Raw genomic sequence first — 23582 nt, 5'->3', positions numbered from 1 at the left:
AGCCTTTTCACGGACTTTAATGTGAACTGGATTTGGCTATTTGGCTTTCACTCAACTCACCTCTGCCTCTTGGCAGACTGCGTCTGGGACTAGAAGTACATGTCTGTAACATTCTCTTGCTCTCTTTTTTTTCTTCCCCCTCTTTTAAAAGAGACACAGGATCACCCAGAGTCTAAAGAAGCAAAAAGTAAATCCCATCACAGATAATATCATTTACGATGATTATCAAACCAGCTGCTTTGCAGATATATGCTCTTCCTGGAAAGGTCAGTTAGAGTTGCTCAGCCAAAACATGTGTTTTTTTGTTTTAAATCAGGAGAAAAATACCCCTTTGCACAAGACCTGTACTCCCTCCTAACATCCTGAGGATATTTAACACTGCATTTCTTCCATGTTCTGCATCTTGCTGAAATACATGCAGCACAGGATCTTCCCCACCCCCTGCCTCTATTCAGTGCTGCAGGGGAATTGACACACACTACAGTCTGTCAGGAAATGGGTGGCCGGTTACAAAATATTTGGGATTTTCCCAACATGGTCCATGGCAGGGTGTAGCCTGAAGTCACTGCCTTAATATGTATCTGACTAATGCCGTCCAATAAACACAAAGGAAAAGCAGTTCGTATTTCACAGTTACAGTTAGTGGGGAAATAACTGAAGTCCATAGAGAACATCTCCAGTGCACTCCAGTTCCAGTTTCATACACAGGTGAACATGTTGCATGCAAAGCCAAGTTTATCCCTTTCCTGACTTCCTAAGGACCTCAACCTCCTCGACACACTCACTCTCCTCAAGAATTTCCACAGCTCGTCATGCCCAAACCCAATCCTATCATGGGAACACCGAGGAGCAAGAGCCAGGGGTGAGTGACAGGTGCTGTTTTCAAAAAACACCCCCTCCTTTTCAGTCACCCATAGCTTTCTCTAACAGCCCTTAGTAGCTGGAATTTTCCATGCTCAATGTCTGCCCAGAGATTTCTTTTTTTTTTAAGCTTACAAAATAAGATCTCCTCAGCTGTTCTGTGAAGGTGAATAAAGGTCTCCACAATGTTACAGATGGGAGTTTCACACACTCAACACCTGAACAGATCTGCAGCAAAACTGGTTTGGTTTGTAGAGCTCCCTCGGATTTTAAAAGGGCTAAACCACGTGTGTTAGAAATTCAGCTCAGCAGTGCGAGTTATGCCTAGGATTTCAGAATTCTCACACATACAGCGAGATTAGGTGGTTCTCGGATAAGTACTTTTTGTTTATTAATTTTATTGTAAAGCTGTTTGGGGCAGGGACCGAGCTGCCCTTTGTACAGCACCCAGCACACTGTAAGAGCCACTGTGAACAAACCACCAGTAATTCTTCTCCCCCTACCCCCACCCCATTTTACCTGGATGCAGTTCTTCTGTATTTTGGGAGTGGAGGGTGCTACCTTAGTGCATCGATACTAGAAACAAACTCTACGTTCAGGCAATGTTACAGTGGTGATTAGTGGCCAAATCCTGCTTGCCTTACTCACTTGAGCAGTCCCATTTGTGTGAATAAAGCAAGCAAGATTTGACACCTGAATACCATAAAGTAGGGAAATGTTTAAGTTCCAGTAACATTAACACACCCCAGAACACTGTAAGAGTCACTGTGAACAAACCACAAGTAATTCTTCTCCCCCTACTGCATGGTGTCACTATAGAGCAGAGTCAAGTGCCTTAATTGTGCACTTCCCTACCTCAATATGCTTGGATAGCTTTGAAGTTAAACCATAACTGGATTTCCTGATGCTTGTTTTTTGGAATAATTACAACTAACCTGTGATTTTTTCCCCCCTAAAATACTGGTAATTTCATAAAATCTCTGCTCTCAACCTTAAAACCGTGTTAACATGGAGTTTATTCAAGAATACACTAGAAAGGTCTGCACTTTTTGCTGCAGTGTGACAGTGGGACCACTACACACACACACACACACACGCTACAGAAGATAAAATCAGACCCTGGCGAAAGTCAAATTCTGGAGAGTCTTCCACAGACCCCTGTGCCTTTGGGTTTCTGAAGAGGGGAAGGCTGTTTTGAAATGGTCATCACCACCTCCCACCCTGTGCAACTGATGGAGCTGGGGTAGTTCCAGACAGGTTCTCACAAAACTATGTTTTTGCAGATTCGTATAGCGCCCTGTAGTCATGTGCATTCTGGGGTGAGGAGATTTTGGTTTATTCCTCCCCCTTATTCCAGCATGTGCACATGTGTGTATTTCCAGATAGTCCTATGGTCGCAAAGCTTCAGAACTGGTTTAACCCAACTACAAACACTGGTCCCAAACTGCTGCAGAGAGTTTTATGGGCTGTGATTAATGATTCAAGGGCATAGCTTCAAAAAGCCGTTCTCGTGCTTCAGCAACATGACTCATCTGGCTTAACCCACTGCATCATACTCTGAAAGCATTTGAAGAGATATCTGGCCGGGCCCCCAAACACATTTATATATAAATAATTTTAATACGTCTTTTAAACTTTGTTACAAACATGTACTCAGTAACACACACAAAGGAGGAAGCCCCATCAGGAGATTACTACAGTGAAACAAAAATGGAAGTTGCAGGAAAATACACCTGGAATTTTCAGGTCTCCAGATACTGGTTAACTCAAACTTGTAAGTCATAAGAATAGTACGGACCTGGAATGAGCATGCAATTGAGGAGAGCCCTTTCAGTATGAAGATAATAGTTCTATATGTGCTTTATGACATCAATCCAGCCAATCAAGCTCACGACAATAACTTACATTTGTACAGCAGCTCTCAGCCTGAAGGATCTCAAAGCATTTTACAAGTTCTGTAGAGCACATGCATGGGATAATCACTCACCAGGCCACTTCTGGATTTCCTGGCTTGTGTTTATTTAATGCAACATTAAAGGTTGAGAATCTAAATGCACGAGAGTCAGAACCTTTACGGAGTTAAGATTCCCATCATTAACTCACCTCTTTAGGCACTGCTTCATAGCAGTAAGTCACAGAAGCATAAAGCTGATCCAAAAATCACTGGAGCCAAGGGAACAAGTCTCCCACTGACTCAGTACACTTTTTATCAAGCCTTAGCTAAGGAAGAGGCTGTACACCTTGCAGGCTCGAAAGGCAATGCCCACAGACTTAATGCCATAAGCTACTATATTTTTTCAGCAGGACTATTTGCCTCACTCATGGAGTGAAATTTCAAATATTCATAACAAATTACTCCAAAACATGACCTTCTGAAGAGACAGCAAGCACTTTAGGGCAGGAACTGTCACTTTCTATGTGTTTGTATATTGCCCAGCAATCCGGCCTGGCTGGCTTCTAAGAGCTGCCACAGTGTTAGTGTTAAATAGTACTAAAATTAAGCCTGCCTATCTTGCAGCGGAGACAGATGACTACAACCTGTAGTTCCTAGACAGGCCACTTTAGAGAGCTGTTCCAGAGAATGTTTGAAGACTTGGTTTATTTATACTGTGGTCAGGCTTTAAATGGGCTTGTTTTCCAAACACAGATGAAGACAGTCTTCCATAGAGAATACAGTCTTAAAAAGATTAGAAAAAACTAACTTGTCAAGCTCAAGGCTTGGCAGGATTTGATTTGTATTGTATTTCAGTTTTTATGGGCAATATTGATCATTTATAATCAATACATTTTATTACCAAACAATTTGAATCTTACATTTAGATATTATTTTCCAAATTAGACTGAAGTAAAGTATTTCATTTATTTGATTTCAATTGTCTTTGTTTCTGGAAACTAGCAGCTGCCTGCAGGTTGCAGTGTATTTTACCACTGCACTGTCACAGAGCTTGTAGTGCATATTTACACACAGCGCTCTCTTTTGCTCTTCAAGTTTGGAGCCTACTGTGTATTCACAGAGTGTACGCTTATTCCATAGAGGGAAGAGATTTTCTTGAAATCACCTTATATTGATATTGGTGGATATAGCACAACCTTATCCCTGGATCAGTTTTTTGGGGTGCAGTCCAAATTGATAAATACTTACATTTACTAATTAAAACTGCATCAAATGGAAACTGTCTCACTATAAGAACTACGCTGTCATTACTATGGTTCCATAATAATTTCAAAACAGTTACAGTTAACTAATTATTTTAAGTGAATCAGACCTATGGTCTTCTCTTTGCATAACACTATTTAGACGCTGATAGGCCTTCATCGTCATAAAACATGAGCAGAGTATTGTTCAGTTGTCCAATCACGTTCACGCACCTGTAGTTAATATTTTTACATTTTCCCAACATAGCAACACATATGCAACAGAATGTTAGGAACCATTAGGAAAGGGACAGATAAGTCAGAGAATATCATAATCATAGGTGCCAACTTCCCTTCTTTCCCATGGGTGCTTGACCCCCCTCTGCCTCCGCCTCCACTCCACCCCTTTCATAAGGCCCAGGCCCAGGCCCTAGCCCTACCCCAGCCCTGCCCTCATTCCAACCCCTTCCCCAAAGTCCCCGCCCAAACTCCGCCTCCTCCCTGCCCCTATTCCAACTCCTTCCCCAAATCTCTGCCCCAGTCCTGCCTCTTCTCTGCCTCCTCCCCTGAGCGCACCACATTCCCGCTCCTCCCCTCCCTCCTGGAGAGTGCTAACGCTGCCAAACAGCTGTTTGGCGGCGGCCAGGTGGGAAGTGCTGGGAGGTAGGCAGAGGAGTGGGGACGCAGCGCGCTCAGGGGAGGGGGAGGAGGTGGGGCGGAGCACGGAATCATAGAATATCAGGGTTGGAAGGGACCTCAGGAGGTATCTAGTCCAACCACCTGCTCAAAGCAGGACCAATTCCCAACTAAATCATCCCAGCCAGGGCTTTGTCAAGCCTGACTGTAAACCTCTAAGGAAGGAGATTCCACCACCTCCCTAGGTTAACCCGTTGCAGTGCTTAACCACCCTCCTAGTGAAAAAGTTTTTCCTAATATCCAACCAAGCCTCCCCCACTGCAGCTTGAGACCATTACTCCTTGTTCTGTCATCAGGTACCACTGAGAACAGTCTAGATCCATCCTCTTTGGAACCCCCCCTTTCAGGTAGTTGAAAGCAGCTATCAAATCCCCCCTCATTCTTCTCTTCTACAGACTAAACAATCGCAGCTCCCTCAGCCTCTCCTCAGAAGTCATGTGCTCCAGCCCCCTAATAATTTTTGTTGCCTTCCGCTGGACTCTTTCCAATTTTTCCACATCCTTCTTGTAGTGTGGGGCCCAAAACTGGACACAGTATCCAGATGAGGCCTCACCAATGTTGAATAGAGGGGAATGAGCACGTCCCTTGATCTGCTGGCAATGCCTCTACTTATACAGCCCAAAATGCCGTTAGCCTTCTTGGCAAAAAGGGAACACTGTTGACTCATATCCAGCTTCTCGTTCACTGTAACCCCTAGGTCCTTTTCTGAAGAACTGCTTCCTAGCCGTTCAGTCCCTAGTCTGTAACAGTGCATGGGATTCTTCCGTCCTAAGTGCAGGACTCTGCACTTGTCCTTGTTGAACCTCATCAGATTTCTTTTGGCCCAATCCTCTAATTTGTCTAGGTCCCTCTGCATCCTATTCCCTACCCTCCAGCATATCTACCACTCCTCCCAGTTTAGTGTCATCTGCAAACTTGCTGAGGATGCAATCCACGCCATCCTCCAGATCATTAATGAAGATATTGAACAAAACCGGCCCCAGGACCGACCCTTGGGGCACTCCGCTTGAAACCGGCTGCCAACTAGACATGGAGCCATTGATCACTACCCGTTGAGCCCGACGATCTAGACAGCTTTCTATCCACCTTATAGTCCATTCATCCAGCCCAGACTTCTTTAACTTGCTGGCAAGAATACTGTGTATCAAAAGCTTTGCTAAAGTCAAGGAATAACACATCCAGTGCTTTCCCCTCATCCACTGACCCAGTTATCTCCTCATAGAAGGCAATTAGGTTAGTCAAGCATGACTTGCCCTTGGTGAATCCATGCTGACTGTTCCTGATCACTTTCCTCTCAAAGTGCTTCAGAATTGATTCCTTGAGGACCTGCTCCATGATTTTTCCAGGGACTGAGGTGACACTGACTGGCCTGTAGTTCCCCAGATCCTCCTCCTACCCTTTTTTAAAGATGGGCACTACATTAGCCTTTTTCCAGTCATCCGGGACCTCCCCCATTCGCCATGAGTTTTCAAAGATAATGGCCAATGGCGCTGCAATCACAAAATGCATGAGGGGAGCTTGGCTGCTGGTGGGTGCGGAGCACCCACTAATTTTTCCCCGTGGGTGCTCCAGAGCACCCATGGAGTCCACGCCTATCATCATAGTGCCTCCATATAAATCCATGGGATGCCCACACCTTGAATACTGAGTGCCATTCTGGTCACCACATCTCAAAAAAGATATATTAGAATTGGAAAAGGTACAGAGAAGGGCAACAAACATTATTAGGGGTATGGAACAGCTTCTGTATGAGGAGAGATTAAAAAGTTTGGGACTGTTCATCTTGAAAAAGAGATGACTAAGTGGGGATATGATAGAGATCTATAAAATCACGACAGGTGTGGAGAAAGTTAATAAGGAAATGTTATTTACTCTTTCACATAACACAAGAACTAAGGGTCACCCAATGAAATTAAAAGGCAGCAGGTTTAAAACAAACAAAAGGAAATACTTCTTCACACAATGCACATTCAACCTGTGGAAACTCATTGCCAGGGGATGTTCTGAAGGCTAAAACTATAACAGGGTTCCAAAAAGAACTAGATAAGCTCATGGAGGATAGGTCCATCAATGGCAATTAGCCAGGATGGTCAGGAATGCAACACCAGGCTCTGAGTGTCCCTAGCCTCTGTTTCCCAGAAACTGGGAGGGAATGGATCACTTGATGATTGACTGTTCTGCTCATTCCCTCAGAAACACTTGGCCACTGGTGGAAGACAAGACACGGGGCTAGATGGACCAAAAGTCATAACAATTGTTGGACAGACAATGACTGAGACATACTTGCACCTGAAATTTGTCTCACACATGGCCTTTTCATACATGGTCCATGTGTGGCAAACGTTAAAATACCAGTTATAAACAAAGGTGTTTGTTTGCCCAGGCAAACATAATAAAAATAATAAAATAAAAATGGAAGTGTCACTGTTCTGTCACAGGAAAAATAGAGTCACGTGTTAGTTAAAAATGGGGAAGGCGTGGCTCAACAGTATTTTAATTTTATATTGTTTTCCATGGAAAATTCTGAAGAAAGTCATTTATTCATGAATCAGAGGGGAGCCATGTTAGTCTGGATCTGTAAAAAGCAGGAAAGAGTCCTGTGGCACCTTAAAGACTAACAGATGTATTGGAGCATAAGCTTTTGTGGGTGAATACCCACTTCGTCAGACGCATGTAATGGATATTTCCAGAGGCAGGTATAAATATGCAGGCAAGAATCAGTCTGGAGATAAAAAGGTTAGTTGAATCAGGGAGGGTGAGGCCCTCTGCTAGCAGTTGAGGTGTGAACACCAAGGGAGGAGAAACTGCTTTTGTAGTTGGCTAGCCATTCACAGTCTTTGTTTAATCCTGAGCTGATGGTGTCAAATTTGCAAATGAACTTAAGATCGGCAGTTTCTCTTTGGAGTCTGGTCCAGACTAACACAGCTACCCCTCTGATTCATGAATAAATGACTTTCTTCAGATACTAGAGTCTCATCAATAACGGACAATGATCCTTTGCTTTCACAGACCTTGGGAGGCTGGCTAATCCTCACCTACAGACAACCTCCCAACCTTAAGCATATTCTCACCAACAACCACACACCGCACCATAACAATTCTTACTCAGCAACCAATCCATGCTGCCAACTCTGCCCACATATCTACACCAGCGACACCCTCACAGGACCTAACCAGATCAGTTACAATATCACCGGTTCATTCACCTGCACATCCACCAATGTCCCTCTGCTATGTACATCGGCCAAACTGGACAGTCCCTACGCAAAAGGATAAATGGACACAAGTCAGATATTAGGAATGGCAATATACAAAAACCTGTAGGAGAACACTTCAACCTCCCTGGCCACACAATAGCAGATTTTTAAAGGGGTCACAGGAGCTGCTCTGGACCTTACAAGATCCATATTTGATGGTGTGTGCTGCACTAATAAGAATATAAGAACTGCCCTTCTGGGTCAGACCAAAGGTCCATCTAGCCCAGTATCCTGTCTCCCGACAATGGCCAGTGCCAGATGCCCCGGAGGGAATGAACAGAACAGGTGATCCATCAAGTGATCCATCCCCTGTCACTCATTCCCAGCTTCTGGCAAAGAGAGGCTAGGGACACCATTTAATGCACTAATGTCCACCGCAGGTCCTCTGATCTTCAGAAAGTCCATGGGAATTCAAAGCTGAGAGGTGGAGTTGGAATCATGGTGTGAAACTTTCGGAGCAGGGTAGTAGCAGGAAGCCAACTTGTGGCAGATTTTTTGGGAGCTGGGGGGCCATGTGGAGCTCCTGAATGGAAATTCACTCATTACTCCAAGAGTAAGTGCTATGAGCTTGGGATGGTAATACTGTATTTTTCACACATAAAGAAGTTGAATCGCTGATATTAGTTCAACTTTATCTTTAACGTAACTATACATTCACACACACTTAAACCCTGCAACCTTAACAGTGCATAACAAATTTATATTTTAAAGAGTTAATATTAAAGTTGTCCATACAAACCTTACCTCAGTTCCACTTTGTGCATGTATCATGATACAAACTGCACGATCACATATTAGCTCTCGGATTCAATATTTCCTACATTTTCTTTAAATACACTCGTATAGCATCTTGTACTACCCATCTATGCCAGATTCACTGAAGGTAATTTAAAATGAGTACACAGAAAAACATAAGTCACGCTACATCTGCTGTTTAAGAAGCAGCAAACAGTATTAAGTGTTAGCATACACAGGAAATTGCCATTAACTTACAATATTAACACTTTCCATAAGCCATGTACCAATCATCTTTCATTAACACATCAGTCTTTACACAACTACTATTTAATATAGTAACCAAAGGAAACCAATTTTATGTCAGAACTTTTTTGGAAAGAATTTAGTTTTCAATTTATTTACATCTGTCCTCTTAAGAATATGCCAATGACTTTTAAATCAGTAGCAAGTGGACCATATTGTACAGTACAAGGTCCCTTCGCACCAGCATTCTGCTCTGGGGGTGGGGTATGTGGCTGTTTCTGTATACCTGCCCAGTCTCAAGAGGCTCAGGGGGAGGGCTGAGCCCCAGATAGTCAACCCCTTCCAGGGGTTGTCAATAAACACAAACCAATTGCCCCTCAGATGTGGTAAAGTTCTCCCAACTAGGCTCACTGGCTAGTGTAAAGGCATCACAAGTGGATCCACAACAGGTCCTCCCTTCCTCCCTCCTGGGAGGGGTCACCAGGCAGTGATCAGCTGAGCAGTTTTTATCTTTAGTTAGCCCTTGCTCCAGGAGCTGAAGACTGGAGACCTACTCTTCTCACAAGTGTGCCACTGACTGGGCTAGGCTTCTCACTTTTAAGCTCTTCCTTCTAATTCTGACATCTCTCACAGCTGCACTGGCAGGGCAGGGTAAGGTACCCTTAGCCATGGACAGTGCATGAGCTCCTGCTTCGGGGAGGCTAGCCATGCAGCCCCGTCCCTTCTGCCCAAGCCCGATCCCCCCAAAGCCTGCCAGAGCCCCGAGCCCACGGCTGGAGAAGCCCCATCCGAACAGCCCTGGTCTGCTTGCTGGCCCCAGTGCCAGGCTGCTCACTGGCCCCAACCACCTGCTGGTATCTGGCTGGAGCTGAGCTGGCACCAGTTTTGGGGAGAGGGCAGAGTGGGCAGGGCCAGGGCTTGGCTTGGGAGAAGCTTAGCCTTCCCTGGCCTATTATACCTGATGCATTAGTTTATTAACTCTGTGTTGCCCAGTAGGGGGGTTGTACAGCCCACCACACCTAGCAATGAGATCACCTATTGGGACTGACCAGGTGGTCACCTGACAAAGGGCCTGGAAGGTTAAAAAGGGCAGGACGCTCCTTCAGCTTTAGCTGGTGAAAACGGCTGAAGAGAAGAGCTGCATGTAGGGCCCAAAGCGGAAGGCTGCTCCTCTGAATAAAGAGGACCTCCAAGGACTCCCAAGGGAAGGATGAGCTAGCCAGGGGCACTGCATTTAGGATGTTTGAGGTTTTCTAGATTATCTGTACTCTCTTATGCTTTGTTAATTAAAGAGCAATGGTGTTAGACACTTTTATACAGAAATTTTGTGCATGTTAAGTGTTACACCTACCACCAGCCCCCCTGAAGAGGAGAGAGACAGAAGGCTCACATCTTTGGGTGGTGTTCTCCTGTAGTTTAAACACAGCCTCTCCCAGAAGTCTGAGGCATCAGCACTGGTTCCAGGGACTGGACCGAGGAACCGCATGGTCTAAGCTATCCGAATGGGGGCACTAGACAAGGGATCTGCATCCCAAGTGTGTGCCCCGAGACCCAAGACAGGGACAATGCCTGGGCTCTGTTCAGACTCCAGATGCTAAAAAACACATGAGTATTCAATGGTAGATCCCTTCACAGCAATCTGGAGGGCTGCCAGCAAAGGGAACCCGATTTGATCTGTGGCATCTTTTCTACGAACTTCGATACACATATATGATAGTATAAAGATAGAACATGAGATCATGCAACTGAAGATTGTTACAATGTACACGCACAACAGAAGGCTACAGTTTCATGTTCAACCTTAACATTAGCACTTCCTGAAATGAGTTCTGAACTGTGCAACACTAGTGTTCATTAACAGGTTTGTTTTGCATTTAATTAATCTGAGGATGCTCTCATGAACTGAGTAACAGCCAATCTCATTCTCTGAGCTTGTTCAGCCAAGGAGCATACTGATTCTTTACAAAACAGGAAAGCCCCTTAAGTGTATACTTTTTTTAAAAAAGCTTAGCCACACAGTTACCCAAGCATGTACATGCATGCTGTGACATCTGGATTAGGATACACATACATGGCATGTACCCTAAAGATGGCTTAGCCGTCTCCTGCACCTACAGGAATCAGAGACTCCTTTCATCATTTGTACCTGCTGTGGCTCCCTTTGACAGCCACGACCCCATCTCTCCTGTGTCATTCCAGTTCAGTCCACTATATCCAGTGGACACAAGATCAGAGGAGTCTGGGGGAGAAGAATCCATCACATCTCTACTATGGTATCTATACTGTAGAGTCTGCATGTCACATGTGTCTGAATTAATAAAATTCTGGTAAAGTGGTTTTCTGCTCTGGTAGTCATTAGAAAGTTGCAATCCTCTTATCTCGCAGTCTCCCCACCCAATGAGCTGTCCTGTGAGGAAGAAGTGCCTCTGATGTCACAAACCCATCATCCAGCTGTAAGTTTGTCATTGGAGCAATGAACACAGAAGAGGAGAAGGAGCAGAGAACAGTGGTGATGGAAAGCAATACTAAACAAGTTCTCTTGGGATGGAGTACCTGCTAATCTTACAACATGGATTTACAGATTCCAAGTGTATGAACAATCAGATGTATAAAGGGAAGACTTAACTATTCATGATTGTACTGGTTCTGAGCTAGAGCTGTTATGAACTTGTGATCACAGAAAAAGCCCTTTGCAGGAACTTGTAATAGGATTGTTGGTGGGCTGGGAGGCCTAGTGGTTAGCGTCCAGTCAGTTGTGGAGCAGTGGTAGGGGAGCCCAGGCCCACCCACTCCACTGGACTCCAAACCAGGGCCTTAGGAGGGTCGTCAGCATTCGACCTCCAGGAACACCCTCTAAGTTACCCTCCCTGAGTCTCTCCGCTTCTGGTCGCAAATAGGAAACAGAAAAATGAAGAGGAAACCAAACAGTCAGTCCCAGCCAGGCTCAGCATACAGTCCAGGTACTTCAAGGAGGCATCTCCAACCCTTTTTGGCAGGGACCTTCAGAGTAGGTCTGTACTCCTCCCCAGCCTCCAGAGCTTTCTGAGGTGGCTTTTCAACCCTGTCTGCAGCTGGAGTGTGCTCTGCACAGTTGGAGGGGCAAGGCTAGTGAGGCCCAGTACTGTTCTTTAACCCCTTCTGTCCCAGTGTGGGGTTTGTATATCCCATCACAGGCCTGAAGGACTGACTCCTAACAGAGCCCTTGATGGAGTTGGGGGATAATCTCTGGTAAACTTATTAACATCGGTGTAGGTTCTTTTATTGTTTTTAATAGGTTTTCACTGCAATGCTTTCATCTTAAGAATAAATGTGCTTGCTTACAAAGAGCTGTGTGGTAACTTGTGATGCTGGCAGCTAAAGCTGATCATAACCTTCAGACAGAAAGCAAGGCGCAGATGCTGGTCTGTTTAAGCAGTCTGGCTTGCTGGGGAAATTACTATCTAGGCAGAGAACTGTGCAGACCGGAAATACCTTAGTCAGGAGAGAGAGAGAGATGCCTCTGCCCGAGAGAGGTGATGGCTGAGAAGCTGGGAGCCCTCAAGGGACCACAAGAGGGGGAAAATAGGTGCAATTGTACTCAGACTTTAAGGTCAGAAGGGACCATCATGATCATCTAGTCCAGTGGTCCCCAACCTTTTTGTCTGGCGCCACTGCGGCGGTGGAGCACACGCCGAAATGCCGCCGAATTTCAGTGGGGACGCCTCTCAATGACACCGCTTGCCGTCGACAAGCGTCGTCATCGAGAGGCGTCCCCGCCGAAATGCCGCTGAAATTTGGTGGCATTTCAGCGGGTGCTCTCCCAGGGTCCAGGACGTGGGCGCATTAAGATGCCATGGCGCCCACGGGCACCGCGTTGGGGACCACTGATCTAGTCTGACCTCCTGCACATTGCAAAGCACAGAACCTCACCCGCCCACTCCTGTAATAGACCTAAAACCTCTGTCTGAGTTACTGAAGTCCTCAAATCATGGTTTAAAGACTTCAAGTTACAGAAAACCTGCCATTTACATTAGTCTAAACCTGCAAGTGACCGTGTCCTATGTTGCAGAGGAAGGCGAAACTGAGCCGTGACAGGTAGTTCTACAATCATGTGTGTTTCTGTACTTTCGTAAGCTTGACCAATTAGTCAACAGCAACACAGTCTGACAAATGAGATTCAGTATGAGTCCACAGAGACAGGAGGAGACAACAGGCATACAAAACCAATTATAAGAAAAATCCTTTCAAATACAAACATAATATTTATGTCTGCATAAATTAAAGAACAAAGAATGAGTTTCCAAGTTCTTTCTTTGTTCAAAAAATGAGTATGATGCAGTGACACCAGACTGAAAGAGAAGAGGAGGATGTTATACTATCTTCCAAAACCTTTGTTACATACAGTATCAACATTAAATCATTAAGAGCCCACTTTTGTAATGTGTTGAAAGCCTCCTGGAAAGAGATGAGCACCCTCAACTCCCACTGACTTCAACGGGAATTGAAGATTCTCAACACTTTTTAGGCATATCTAGGGCCTACTCCTTAAAATATAGTGTCGGATACAAAATGTTTGATTCTTGTTTTCAAAAGCTAATTAACCTCGTGTTAAACATGGTGTGCATGATGGCCCAGATTTTAAGAGTTCATACACTGCTGAAGAAGTGGAACATAAGGCTTCCTAGGAGGGGCTAGAAATTGTTAGAATTATGTTAATTCTGGAAAAGCTACATTTTCAACATGTAATATGTAATCTCCATTTCCCTATAAGAGGCTAACACCATTAGGTCATAAGCGCCTCTCTGTAGGATGTTTACATGAAAGATTTGGGGGGGGGGGGAAAAGAGTCCACTTGATTCATTGTTAAAGCTTAAGGAAGGGATATTGAGGTTGCCTGACTACACAGTTGTACTAACAAGTAGTAGATTATCGTCAGTCACAATACTTTGCACTTGTATCACTTTTCTGAAGACCACAAACATTAAGTCTCTGAACAGCCCAAGTGGTAGATGACCCTTTTTTGCAGATGAGAAGACTGAGCCACAGAGGGCTAAGTCGGTGACAGAATCCCAGGATTTCCAACTCTCTGTTCAGATTGCTAGACTACACACCTCTGTGGGCTCAACTGTCTTTTCTAGCAGATAAGTCTTCTAGCATGTGGTCTACAACACAAGAGGCCCCAATGTTTATTTTCAATAAAATCCTCATTACAACAAGCACACAATCATAGAAGTGTAGAACTGGAAGGGACCTCAACAGATCATCTAGTCCAATCCCCTATACTCAAGGCAGGACTAAGTAATAACTAGACCATTCCTGACAGGAGTTTGTTTAATCTGATCTTAAAAGCCTCCCATGACGGAGATTCCACATCCTCCCTCGACCATTTGTTCCAGTGCTTAACTCCCCTGACAGTTAGGAAGTTTTTCCTACCATCCAACCTAAACCTCCCTTGCTGCAATTTAAGACCACTGCTTCCTGTCCTATCCTCAGAGGTTAAGGGGAAAAATTTTTCACCCTCCTTCTTGTAACAACCTTTTATATATTTGAAAACTGTTATGTCCCCCCTAATATTAAATTGTCCTCCAGAATCTCAGATTTTATTTTAGAAAAGTGGTGGGCTACACACAAAAGTTACATTGGCTTAGCTAGGTCTCTCAGGGAGTGAAAATTCCACACCCATGAGCAACATAAGTTAAAGTGTGGCAGTCTTCTTCCAAGCTCTGCCCATCCGAGATGCCAAAATAAGACACCACTCAATATAAAGTGAGCAAATACTAAAATATGACTGTGCTGCTCTCTGAGCTCCCCTGGACTCCTTAAACTGGATTCTCCTTTGGCCAGACTTCAATACACCCATGCGCTTTGCTGGCCCCTTGGATTTAGTTCCTTCTTGAACGGGGGTGGAAAAGTGGGATGGTATCTCCTAAATGCCACCCCCTTGTGGCACAAGGGCTAGTTCTAAACTAGAAACTTGCTGTCCACACCGGCGCTTTTGTCATGAAACTTGTCAGTCAGGGGTGTGTTTTTTCACACCCCTGACCAACAAAAGTTTTGCCGACAAAAGTGCTAGTGTAGACAAGGTCTTCGCTCAGGGGGTTAGATTTTTAAAATCTGAGATCTTGGAGGACAAGATAAGAGGATCAGACCAGAATATAGAGCAATATCCATCCTGACAATTCTGAATGAACTCAGTACCACTATACATATACATGTCTTAGGTTGCTCTGAAACACATCTGGACACTATTTCTGAAACAGATCCTTGCCTCTTCCAAGTAGAGAAAGTCAGTGAACAACAATGGAGCCATACAATGGAAATTACAACTCCTTGAGAGAAGGCAACCTACCAGGCCCCTGGAGAATGCAACAGTCCACCAGGTCTTAAAAAGCCAATCTTGTCTTCCCCTTTGAGCCATGCTGACATGGACTCTCCACAATCAGGTTTCAACCCATGATGCGACACAGAGACAAGCCCTAAAATCTAGTCAACAACCTCTTTATGGCAACTGAAAGAGAAAAATCCTCAACACTGATACTATTCAGTCTCTTTGCAGTGTTCAAGGCAGTCAATTACAAGATGCTGCTGACCTTACAAGACCTATCCTGAGCAGATGGTGCAGCATTGTCACTGATGCAATAATTCCTCCTGAACTGGCCCGAGAGCATAGCTGCTCCCCATCCCCAAGAGCATTCACATGCACAGATCTGCAGAAATCAGTGCTGCTCCTGCCTCTTTCCCCTTCAATATGAGAACTCATGGATAAGTTGCAAGTAACATAGGCTCAATTGCCAACAACATACCAATACCACCCAGCCTTGCATCTCCTCAGCAAACTGTATTGACTGGACACCACCAGGTGTCACACTGCCTATGTGAAATCAACACCTGGACAAAGGGAGGCTTGCTCACACTGATCCCAGACTAGAGCTGAAGAGCAGAGTTCACTATGGAGAACTCAAGATGAATCTTACTGTATTTGGGGACAGAACCCCAGAGAAGTTTGTGAGAGCACTCAATTGAATTCTGACTATGCTGGAGCTCAGATGAGTGCTAAGAAAACAAGGTCCTACCCCCTGACTGTCCTAGAATAAAAACAAACAAAAAAACAGAAAGACAACACAACACTGGATGACAGAAATCAAAAGGTCTAATCTAAATGTTAATCTTGGAGAAACCTATGGCTTTTACTTCCCTACCTCACAAGGATATTGGTAGGAGAAATACATTAAGGACTGTGAAGTGCTTTGAGAGCTAATGAAAAAGGAAATTAAGAGCTAAGCATTATTATATTACATATTTTAATCATGGAACTAAATATACTTAAGACATCTCACTATTTACTTTGTAGATGCTTGGAAGAGGAGAGGTGTGAAAGCTTATCCAGCCTGGCAAAGGTGGGCACGTTAAAATCAGACCAAGTACCATTGTCAGTATTAAAGACAAAAGACCAGACTCTGAAATGGATGGGGGAACAACTACAACTAGAAAGAAACAGTTAGACACTCTAAGAGGCAGATAGGAATCCCAAATTTAACTGGGCAACTGGACAGACTGACAGCCTAGCAACCTCAGGGCAATGCTGAGGCACCAGCTCCTGTCCCTTGCCCCAGAGAACCTGCCTCAGCCTAGGGGGGTTCAGGGCAAGAAGGATCCAGCTTAGACACTAACTGACTTGACATTGTCCCTCCCAGCTCCCCTGGGCCGGCGCAGTGGGGGGAATGGGAGCCGCTTCTCCAGCACCAGTCCAGAGCCCCCCAGAGCAGCCCGCCCCCAGCCAGCCCTCGCCCCCAGCATTCCTCACCTACGCAGGGAAGATGGTCCCGATCAAGCCCCCATCCTCTGAGGGCAGCTGTTAGCTCCCTGTGCCGCCAGCCCCCAGATCCCGCTCAGCTCCACCCCGCTTCCCCTGTGCCCCAGGCTTCCCTCAGCTCCTGCCGCTGCTCCCCGAATCCCCTCCGCTCCCCAGCAACGCCAGGTCCCCCTCAGCCCCGTCACCCCTCCCCGGGCTCTGCCCAGCTCCCCCCGCCCATCCCGCCTGGAGCGCCCCCCTCACCGTCCCAGCAGCACCCGCCCGGGCCTATCGCACGACACCCGCCGGTCCCGGTGCCCCGGGCTGAGTCTCAGCGGGGCCTGGGCCGCCCCATATCCCGGCTCCAGCGGCCGCCGGGCGCCGCCTACTGCCTCCCTCCCGCTGTCACGGCGGATGGAGCAGCGCACGCGGATAGCCCCGCCCACACCCAAACCAGCCAATCAGCGCACGGGATTACACAGAAGGATAGACATATCGCCCAATCGTCTGCCAGAACCGACTCTAGACGTCATGGTATTACCTTGATGGACATAGCCACTAGCTACTAGCAGCCTGGGGAAGGGCGTAATGTGGCCACGGACGCGCAGGATGCCGAGTGGCGGGGACAGGTCAGGCTCGGCCCCGTACCGGGCTGGAGAAGGCGGGGCCTAGAGCAGGGGCAGGGCGTGAACCCCTCCCTCTCCTCCTCCACCTAGCCCCGCCCCCACTGCTGGGGGAGGGGCTGCCTCGGTCGGAGCCCTGGGGAGGCCGGTCGGAGCTGGGTCTCACTGTGCCTGGGGGCTGCAGGCCCTGGCTAGGCCCACGCCTGGGCCCTCGGGCTGCAGCCAGGCCGGGCTTGAGCCCCAGGCAATGCGGACCAGCTGGCGCTGAGCCGTCACCTCCACCACGGCCTCTGCCTCCGCCAGCCCCCAAACCCAGGGACGGTTTGGGGTCGCAAAACTTACCCACCACAGAACATTCCTGTCTGGACAAGAGAACGGACTGAACGTTTAACTCTGTGCCCGAGAACCTCTGGGGAGCCAGTCGGGGGGTCGGGATGGTTCAGGGTGCCTGAAGGGATGACTGAGAAGGGTTGCCACACAGAGGTGAAGGAGGTCCAGGTACTGCACTTTTTTGGCCATTAAGGTGCTATGAGGTTAACACTCGCTCCTTGTCTCAGTCTAAGCAAAGTTTTGAAGATTAGAGGTATAGGTGGGTACGTGTAGAGCGGGGCCAGCATATTAGCAGAACATCTCCCAAGGAGTTGCAGCCACATCCTCTGAGGGAGCAGAGAACTGACTGAATGTTAGCAGAATAGTTTAACTATTTCTCACTGGTTGATGTTGCAAAGGTATACATGTGTGAGGCTCCGGGTTTGGTAAATGCTCTGGAAGACAGTCATTGAGCTCCCACTGATGGTCCTGATGGAAATGCCTGCTCTTGCAATCTGTAATTGTGTTCTGAAGGCTGAGTAGATGATCAATGTGATGAGGGATGCATGAGTTCCATAGTCTCAGTGACTCTGTGCATAAGGACTGAGAGATCTTGCTCCCTTTTGATGGTTTATATAGTATATAGTTTCTTCGTTGTCCAGCGAGAGTGGCCCTGTATGTCATGAAGGAAGTGCTGACAGGTGTAGTGGACTGCCCTTAGTTCTAGGATGCTGTTATGGAACAATCTCTTGGGGGACCATTTGCCCTCTGCTGTGACTTCTTGTAGATTGGCCCATCCACCCTGGAGAGAGGCATCTGTCATGAGAATTTTTGAAGGTGGAGGATGTGAAAATGGGCTCCCCCACAAACCTTCAGTGGGTCTTTCCACCACCTGAGAGAGTCTAGTACCAGCCCAGGCTCTGTGATTAGTTTGGAAAGACCCTGCCTATTTGGGGTCTACATAGTCCTTGCCCCAGTCTGATGACGTCTGAGGCGCAGTCTCACATGCGGTGTAACAAATATGGATGACAACATATGGCCCAGGAGTTCTAGGCAGGCCCTTGCAGTTGTAAGAGGCTGTGCTTTAGAGTAGAGATCAGGCTGGTCATAGTGAAGAATCTTTCCTTGGGGAGATAAGCCTGGTGGATGGGGAGACTAGGGTGGCTCTGATGAAGTCTAGCCACTGGACAGTGGTGCAACTGGTTAGTGCACAGGGGAATACTGCTGGGGTTATGAGTTCAAGCCCTACCTGAAGCACTGGTTTCTATTACCCATGTAGCTTCCCCAACTTGCTTTAGGGAGGAGGAGGGATAGCTCGGTGGTTTGAGCACTGGCCTGCTAAATCTAGCGTTGAGAGTTCAATCCTTGAGGGGGCCATTTAGGGAACTGCGGTAAAAATCTGTCTGGGGATTGGTCCTGCTTTGATCAGGGGGTTGAACTAGATGCCCTCCTGAGGTCCCTTCCAACCCTGATATTCTATGATAGTGTAGACTTCCTTAGATTGATGCAAAAGCCCAGGGACTGAAATAGAGACTGAGTCTCTTGAGCAGCCCCAGAGAAGTGAGCCATCCAGATATGGAAAGACTGTGATGCCCCACTGATGCAAGTGAGCCACTACTGCTGAAAACCCTCACTGCAGAGCGCCCAAAGGGGAGGACACGATATTGGTGTAATAGAAAGTTCTCAATTCTAAAGCATAGAAAGTGTTTGTGGGAGAGGACACTAGCAATATGAAAGTAGATGTCCTGAAGGTCAAAGGAGACAAACCAGTCCCCTGGATCTAGGGATGAGATTATGGTGGCTGGTGTTACCATCCTGAAGTACTGCAATAAGACATAGGTGCTCAAATTTCTGAGATCATATATCAGCCTTCAGCTGCTCTTTCTTTTGTGAATCAGGAAGCATTTGGAACAGAACCCTCTTTGGACAATTTGGGGGGAACCAGCTCCATCACCCCAAAATGCAAGAAGGACTAGACTTCCTGCTTTAGGAGATCCTCATGAGAAGGGTCCCTGATGAGGGACAGTGAGGGAGTTGGGAGGGGAGAATAGAGTGGGAATGAATGGAGTATCCCCTAGTGACCACCTCCAGCATGTACTTGTCTGAGGTGATATATTCCCAGGTAGGTAGTAAGTGGGACAGGCAGTCTCCAAAAGGGGGGGAGACGGCAGAATTGTGCAGTAGAGGCTGTTTAAGGCCCTTGATGAGATTATCAAAATGGTCTCTTAGAGCAGTGGCTCTCAACCTTTCCAGACTACTGTATCTCTTTCAGATTTGCTGAAATGTCTCTTTGTTGGAAGCACATATATTCCCAGGAACCACAATGTTGCCCTTGAGATTTTAAGGGAGTGGGGCCAGGAATCCATGTCACTGCTGAAGAATTTGGGCCCTTCAAAGGAGAAGTCCTCGCAGTGTTTTACACCTCCTTCAGGAGGCCAGAGCTCTAGATCCAGTATTCTCACTGCATAACCACTGTGGTGGCTAAGGACAAGAAGCCATGTCAGCAGCATCAAGAGCGACCTGTAGGGTAGCTTTGGTGATTAAGGGACCCTCCAAAATGAGAGGCTGAAAATATTTGTTTTGGTCTTCTGGCAAATGTTCAATAAAATAAGTGAACAATGAACAGCTATTAAAATCACATTTTGCTATCAAGCCCTGGTAATTTATGACTCAAAATTGAAGAGCCAACAACACATAACAGTTCCTACCCAGGAGATCTAGGCATCTGGACTCTCTGTTGAACAGAGAGGATCTGGAGCATGCTTGACGATTCCTTTCATTGATTGTGTCCATAACCAGGGAGTTGGGGCTGGGATAGGAAAAGTAGTACTCCATTACCTTGACCAGAATGTAACAATTTTTATCTGCCCACTTGCAAGTGGGTGAAATAGTGGCAGTTGGTTATCATGAAGTGCATGCAGGCAATAAAAGACGGTTACTCACCGTTGTAACTGTTGTTCTTCGAGATGTGTTGCTCCTATCCATTCCAGTTAGGTGTGTGCGCGCCGCGTGCACGGCTCGTCGGAAGATTTTTACCCTAGCAACACTCGGTGGGTCAGTTGGGCGCCCCCTGGAGTGGCGCCGCTATAGCGCTAGATATATACCCCAGCCGACCCGTCCGCTCCTCAGTTCCTTCTTGCCGGCTACTCCGACAGTGGGGAAGGAGGGCGGGTCTGGAATGGATTGGAGCAACACATCTCGAAGAACAACAGTTACTACAGGTGAGTAACCGTCTTTTCTTCTTCGAGTGATTGCTCCAATGCATTCCAGTTAGGTGATTCCCAAGCCTTACCTAGGCGGTGGGGTCGGAGTGAGACATGGCAGAGTGTAAGATTGCTGAGCCAAAGGCTGCATCGTCTCTGGACTGTTGCACCAATGCGTAGTGGGAAGCAAAGGTGTGAACGGAAGACCAGGTCGCTGCCCGACAGATGTCCTGAATGGGGACATGGGCCAGGAAGGCGGCAGAAGAGGCTTGCGCTCTTGTAGAGTGAGCGGAGAGATGACCAGCCGGAACCTGAGCGAGGTCATAGCATGTCTTGATACATGACGTCACCCAGGCTGAAATCCGCTGGGAAGAGACTGGCATGCCCTTCATGCGATCTGCTACCACCACAAAGAGCTGGGGCGAACGGCGGAAAGGCTTCGTTTGGTCTATGTAAAAAGCAAGGGCCCTACGCACGTCGAGGCTATGAAGCTGTTGTTCCCTACGGGATGCGTGTGGCTTCGGGAAGAAGACCGGGAGGAAGATGTCCTGGTTCACATGGAAAGCCGACACCACCTTAGGCAGGAAGGCGGGGTGTGGCCGAAGCTGCACTTTGTCCTTATGGAAGATAGTATACGGCGGGTCAGCCGTTTGGGCACGAAGCTCAGAGACTCGTCTCGCCGAAGTAATAGCGACGAGGAAGGCCATTTTCCAGGACAAGTAGAGAAGGGAACACGTGGCCAAGGGCTCAAAGGGGGCTCCCATAAGCTTGGCTAAGACCAAGTTCAAATCCCAGGTAGGAGTTGGGCGCCGTACCGGAGGGTATAAGCGTTCTAGCCCCTTTAGAAAACGGGAAACCATGTGATTGGAGAAGATCGGAACGTTCCCCTATGCTGGGCCTAAAGGCGGAAATTGCCGCCAGGTGCACTTTCATGGAGGAGATCGCGAGGCCTTGCTCTTTGAGGGACCAGAGATAGTCCAGGATCTTGGGAATAGGGATCAGGAGAGGGTTGAGACCTTTCTGACTGCACCAGAGCGTGAAACGCTTCCACTTAGCGAGGTAGGTCGACCGAGTGGAAGGTTTTCTGCTCTCTAGCAGCACCTGCTGCACTGCAGCGGAACAGTCCCGCTCTGCTCGGATTAGCCATGCAGGAGCCAAGCCGTCAGGTGGAGGGACTGCAGGTCCGGGTGGCGAAGCCTGCCAAAGTCCTGCGTTATGAGGTCCGGCCATAGCGGGAGGGGAATAGGATCCGCTACTGAGAGGTCGAACAGCAGGGTGTACCAGTGCTGTCTCGGCCACGCCGGAGCAATGAGAATGAGGTGGGCCCTGTCCCTCCGGAGCTTGAGCAGTACCCGGTGTATGAGGGGGAAGGGAGGGAAGGCATACAGCAGGCGATCCTTCCACGGGAGGAGGAATGCATCCGAGAGGGAGCCCTGGGAGGTGCCCTGGTAAGAGCAGAACAGATGGCATTTCCTGTTCTCTCTGGAGGCAAAAAGGTCTATCCGGGGAAAACCCCACCTCTGGAAAATTGTGTGCACCACATCGGGACGAAGCGACCACTCGTGGGAGAGGAAAGACCTGCTGAGGCGGTCTGCCAGTGTGTTCTGCACTCCTGGGAGAAACGATGCTACTAGATGGATGGAGTGGGCTATGCAAAAGTCCCACAGTTGCATCGCTTCCGTGCAAAGCCGGGAGGAACGTGCTCCGCCCTGCTTGTTGATGTAGAATCATAGAATTCAAGATCAGAAGGGACCAGTATGATCATCTAGTCTGACCTCCTGCAAGATGCAGGCCACATAAGCCGATCCACCCACTCCTGAACTAATTCTCTCCCTTGACTCTGCTGTTGAATGCTCCAAATCATGATTCTTTTTCCCAACCCGGTGCAGGCTCATGCCCAAGGCACCAGGATTTAAGCCGTGCTCGGCCTGCCAGCGAGCAGTTCGCTTGGCGTGCCAGACCTTTTGCTCCCAACTCCAAGGTCGCTGCGTGTCCGTCCTCACCGACAACACGACAGCTTGCTGGCACTTATAATCACTTAAAATCTATCTTTTGTAGTTAATAAACTTTTTTTTTTGCTTTATCTAAACCAGTGAGTTGAAGTGAAGTATATGGGAATCATAACTCAAGGGGCAAAGGCTATTGCATATTCCTCTCCACATTGAGGGAGGGGACGAACTTCATGACCTTATGCTGTACAGTTCCCTGTGCAGTGCAAGAGGGTATCATTTTGGGGTTATACTCCAGAGGGGGTGTGTACCTGGGGAGCTGGGAGTTGCCTTGGCTGTAGCCTTCCTATGCAGAGGCTAGTCAGAGAGCCTGCATGTAACTGCAGCTGGGTGTGTCCCTACCTGTATGTATGGTGGTGAAAGTGCTGGCTGGAGGCTTTGGGAGCCCAGGCTGCTGGGTCGGGGCTGTGTTCCCTGTAAGCTGTGTGCTTGCGCGGCTGCCCAGGAGAGATTCAAATGCTGCCCAGCTGATTAGCAGAGCATGCACAGCCAGCAGCATGTGTTCAGGTGCATTGATGCTCCAAAGATGGTACTGGGGGTGGGGGGAAAAGCCAAGTGCCAATCTGGATGGTCTCCAGTTTTAGATGCATCTTGGTGCCAAAAGATGAGATGCTACTGAGATAGGGGCTTCTTGGTGCTGCTTAGCTGAAGGCTTTTCTGGTTAGGACTTCTTAGATGGTACAAAAGCTTCGGTACTGGCATCAGCTGGAGCCTCAGTGGGACCCATTATGGGATGT

General features: G+C 47.4%; 1 protein-coding gene across 3 annotated transcripts in view; it reads right to left on the bottom strand.

Annotated features, from left to right (window-relative positions):
• The window catches only part of MARCHF2 (membrane associated ring-CH-type finger 2), an 87816-nt gene extending 70712 nt beyond the window's left edge, over nucleotides 1-17104 (bottom strand). Inside the window, exons 1-2 of one of the 3 annotated variants that reach the window (XM_039515668.1) lie at nucleotides 16966-17101; nucleotides 61-172 (exon numbers count right to left, since the gene is read on the bottom strand). The gene's annotated coding sequence lies outside the window, so the exon portion shown is untranslated. Of the gene's footprint in view, nucleotides 1-60; nucleotides 173-7898; nucleotides 7920-16965 lie in introns of those variants that run through there. The other 2 variants (XM_039515667.1, XM_039515669.1) reach the window with 2 other exon arrangements.
• Between the last annotated feature and the right edge of the window lie 6478 nt (nucleotides 17105-23582).

This window comes from Mauremys reevesii, linkage group 26 (genome assembly GCF_016161935.1).
Source record: "Mauremys reevesii isolate NIE-2019 linkage group 26, ASM1616193v1, whole genome shotgun sequence".
In the NCBI taxonomy this organism is placed as follows: Eukaryota; Metazoa; Chordata; order Testudines; family Geoemydidae; genus Mauremys; species Mauremys reevesii.
The sequence above is the reverse complement of the archived record's forward strand: the minus strand, read 5'-3'. Positions and strand labels throughout refer to the sequence as shown.